General features: G+C 44.2%; 1 non-coding gene and 1 pseudogene across 1 annotated transcript; one reads left to right on the top strand and one right to left on the bottom strand.

Annotated features, from left to right (window-relative positions):
- Positions 1–675: 675 nt before the first annotated feature.
- Positions 676–884, bottom strand: LOC117937777. The gene has a single exon (XR_004655244.1). It is a non-coding gene; the product is annotated as a small nucleolar RNA U3 (small nucleolar RNA).
- Positions 885–3,722: 2,838 nt separating this feature from the next.
- Positions 3,723–3,904, top strand: LOC117937788 (annotated as a pseudogene).
- The last annotated feature ends 663 nt before the right edge of the window (positions 3,905–4,567 follow it).

Genomic DNA, 4,567 nt, shown 5'->3' with positions numbered 1-4,567 from the left:
ACCTTTTCAACAAAAACCTAAACTTATAATTCAGTTTGCAGCTTGTCTTTATTTTGTTTCAACAGAGTCTCACTTCAAACCAAATTCCTCCCTCGCTGTAACAAGAAACTTCCACAACAGATGGTAAAGAGGGTTTTTGACTGGACATGTTGTTTTGTTTGTTGTCATGTTTTCTGCAGAATCTTCCTGTACCTTGGCCACGGATGGGCTCCAGACTCATAGATGACTGTAAACTGACATTAAAGTTGTATCTTATTAATAAAAATGATACATATACTTTGGCTTACAGGCATAGAATAGTGTTTCTTCTTCCTCAAAATTTCTTTGAGGAGGGCAAAGGCTTTCTGTTCCACACTCATGTTTCTTCTCAAAGTCGGCAGGAGAAGGCGGGTCATAGAGAATTCTCTCCCGGCAGGCCAGTTTTTGTTCCTTACAATGTCCTGTGGACGAAGATTTACTTGTCTGTTTGGTTGTAACACAAGTCAAAATTTGAGATCATTAAAGTGTATTTGGTGGTGTTCACGTGCTGACCTTTGAGGTTAGTAGACCTCTTTCAAGTAACCTTGTCCACCATGGACAATACAAATGCACCAATAATGTTATTCACTTAAGTTAATTAGAATGCTTAGCATGATTTTATCTTTACTCATATTAGTTTTGCACATATATCCTACTACCACTGTAATCACATTCCCTTTCTCAATGCTTCATTAAGAAACAAAGAACAATTATAGAGAACACATGAAGTGAATCATTACTCTCTTTCAGCTTCACGCTCAGAAAGGAACATTGCAATTTATCATTGTGGTAAGTGAGACCAAACACTTTAGAACCACAGTCCTCCAGTCAGAAACTCTAGAAATGATCCCTGATAGTATAGTCTTTGTTAGCCTGAGGGGGGGAAAACTGCATCTCATTCACTGCAGAGTGATTGTCACTCAGGGTTCAGTGGGACAGAAGCTAATGGTTACGTGCTCCAGATGACTCTGAGGTGAGAAAATCTATTTAGATCTTTAAGAAGACCGATATGTAGATTGAATTAGATTTTCAGACCCTGTTGTCTCAATACTTCAGTGTCAGTATTCTCTACAATAAATGCTCCAGTCATTTTTTTGCATTAAAACAGGTTCTTAACAACAACTAAGCTCTTCATTCCCAGACCAAAGGATGGTAGAACCTGCTACATTTAGAGTTCAGCTACTGTTCCAACCTGAAGAAGTGAAGAGGAAAACACTTCAGTTAAAGGGGAGCAATGCAGTTCTAGCCATTTCTTTGCTGTTTTCTAGCTTTTTGCTCGCAGGTTTTCTCTATCGAGCTCCACCTCCAGCTTCTGAATAGATATTTGGCAACTCCTCTGTTTCCTTGTGTTTGACTCCTCCCTCGGTCAGTCTGCAGTTTCCTCTTCCTCTGTTCCTCCAAAAATGGTTTTCTTATGTTTCTGTTTCCCTTTTACCGGCTCAGTCATGACGATATTGTGAAAAACTCCATCGCTGCAAGAAATCCATCGCTTCCTTGTTAGCCGGTCCCTGAATGGCCGTATGTGTATGTGTATGTGTGCAGTGCCGTGAAGCAATTCCATACACCACAATACCTGATATCACGTAATACTTCTTGACGCTGAGTTGAAGTTGCAATGGGGGGGTTTCAGCTTACAGGTGCTAGGGTGGAGCGAGACGACCACCATTCAACTTGGAGAAAAGTCATGTAACCATTCCATTGACTCTGAAGCTGCTCTGTAAGGTAAATTAAGCTAAAAATAAATACATAGTTCCCCTTTAATACATGCCAATCAAGCTGAGCCTGTAAAGGCCACACAGTCTGATTGGTCATGTGGAAACACCTGTGGGAGTGGAACATGGATGTGTAGAGATGGGCTTTTTTAAACAATGCACTTTTTCACATTTTGACACATCACAGTAGGAAAAGTGGGTGAACAATCCAACGCTTGGAGAATTCTGCTTCACAATGATAATGTGACAAGTACGCCACCAGCCCTGAACTCAGTGCCAGAGACAGACCCCAACCCAGGGGAATTGGATCGAGATACTCCTTTACAGCAAACACAGCCAAGGATGCTTTATTCCCTGCCGCCCGTCCCCACATAATGTGGCTTTCAGAACCAAATAGTCATAGGTTTACATGTAAGACACTAGGAATACATAACAATGGCAACAATGTCAATGGGTGTCATACCCCCGTAAACTCTGCTGCCCGGGGGTACTACAGAGGGCCAGCCCTTAAGTGCGTGTCCCTAAACCTACACAGGCTGTCCCTCTTGATGACATGTCAGAGGAAAGCGGGGTTTACTACAAGTCTGCATTGGGGCTTCCCGACGCTTCTTCTTGTTCAACATAAAGTCCCTCATAATACCCAAGGAGTATAAGAGGGCTCTGTAACTCACAAGTTTCGTGAAACTTACGCAGCGTTTTCGCGAAAGTTCCAGACATTTCAAGAGCTTTACATTTTCTGCTTGCCATTTCCCCCGTGCTCCTACCGGGAAGCCAAATACTCTGACCCTGCTTACTCCTGGTAGGCCCCTTATAAAGGCCAGACAGAGAGGTCGATATTTGTTTACTTCCTCGATCCGCACCATGTCTAGAGCTTCCTTTCCCAGTTCATATAAAACCGTTACGTCCACAATGAGCATCTCTCCTGACTTGATAAAAAGCAAGTCAGGGGCAAGGATCCTGACTCCAGGAGTTCCCCATTTCTTTTCCCTCATGTTTAACCATCCCAGGTGCTCAGCTTCCGTAACTGATTCACATATCTTGTGGTGCCTTTTGATCCGGCTGTCTCGGACCAAAGGGAAAACCCAAAGAATATGGGAACAGGTCTCAGGAGAACCCTGACAGTAACGGCCAATGACAGCGAGGGGCAATGGTCTCCTTCTCGCCTGAAACTCTCGGGTCGAAAACACATTCGCCCTTAGCTGGAGGGCAGCAACAAACTGACCGCTCTTCCCAATCCTATACCTGTCATCCAGTAGCCAGCAGTTACTGATCCTATCAGCCTCAAACAGACGCATGCCCTTCCCTTTAGCACCAAGGTCCGCCCCCCTGTCGAACTTGACCTGACGCCAATCACACGGGATCCGAAGTTAGCTCGCAGGCGTCACAGCAGCTGAGTTCATTTCTCCCGTTTCACCCCCTCCCCGGGGGGGGTCCAGACACGACATCTCCATCTTGGAACCTCCAGCGCTCAGCCATGCTCTCATAAACCGAGTCTTGTTGATTTTCTTGTTGGCGAATTGAGCTATTGCAACTTCCAAAGAACAAAACAATTTATATAATTGCCGAGCCTACCAACAGATTACTAACCCACCATCCACTCGAGTGGAATATAGCAAACCATCGGTTATGCATAAGGGCAGGTGCAGCCAGTTCTTAACTGCCATTTTAATTCTCCCATTCATTTCCGCCAAGGTCTTTGCTGATTCCCTACAGTGATCTGCTGCAAAGAGAACCCTTGGAGCATAGCCATTCAACAACAACACCTTCTCTCTCGGGTTCATAGGTGCTTCACCAATCGCTAGGTTCCAAGCCTGGACCCTTGCGGACAGGTCCACAGAGACAATCCCCGTCCACGGATTCACCTCAACCCTTAAGTACTTGACCTGGCCTTTGGGTCCGATCCAGCAGAGGGGCCTCCCCGCACAACTCCCGCGGATAGATTGACAGAGACCTCCCCTCCTTCTTCTCGATTAAGAATCTGCAACACTTAACTAGGCTGAACCTTCAGCCCAGTAAGCTGACAGTAGACCTTCAGGACAGTGATGTTGGTAGCCATACCTTCCCATGAGTGAAGCTGACAGAGAGTAATGATTCATTTCATATGCTCCCTGTCATTGATGATCGTTCTTTGTTTCTTAATGGAGCATTGAGGAAATGAATATGATCAGAGTGGTAGTAGCAAATATGTCAAAAACTAATTCAAGTGAAGACCATGTTATTGTAGTCCATCTAAAATATCCAGGGCCAAAGTACTGTAATTGCTGTGATCCTCGGTTCCCCTAGATGGCGCTGCTCCATGCTTATAGGCTGAACCGCTCTATATTGCGCGGCTGAAGAAGCTCAACGTCTTCTTTTTTTTCATTTTTTCTTGCAAAGCAGATCGCCAGATGAAGACAGAGTGAAGGATAGGATGAAATAGACTACAAGAGAAGTCGATTGCAGTATTGATATTGAGCTAGTAAAAGTGGCAAGAAGCCTTAGATATTGTGAACTGCCGTTCACACTTTCACACGTTCACACTTTCATTTCCTTTGGAAAAGAAGTTTGGAAAGAAGTTTTAGAATCTCCGGTGAGTGAGACAAAGGGTTAATTTTACAATTTGTAGCGCTATCTTGTTCATGTGCGTTGTCGAAAAATAAGACGGCACAACGTGAATCCATGTATGTTTATTCAGCTACAAGGTTTCTCTAACGGGCTAATATTTTGAGTCCTACAGCCAGCATGAAGGGTGTTTGCAACGTCTTTTGCCGTGCTATTCGTAGTTACAGTGGGTACGGAAAGTATTCAGACCCCTTTAAATTTTTCACTCTTTGTTTCATTGCAGCCTTTTTCCAAAA

Source organism: Etheostoma cragini, chromosome 2, assembly GCF_013103735.1.
Source record: "Etheostoma cragini isolate CJK2018 chromosome 2, CSU_Ecrag_1.0, whole genome shotgun sequence".
In the NCBI taxonomy this organism is placed as follows: Eukaryota; Metazoa; Chordata; class Actinopteri; order Perciformes; family Percidae; genus Etheostoma; species Etheostoma cragini.
Note: the sequence above shows the minus strand (reverse complement) of the source record. Positions and strands in the feature narration are given on the sequence as shown.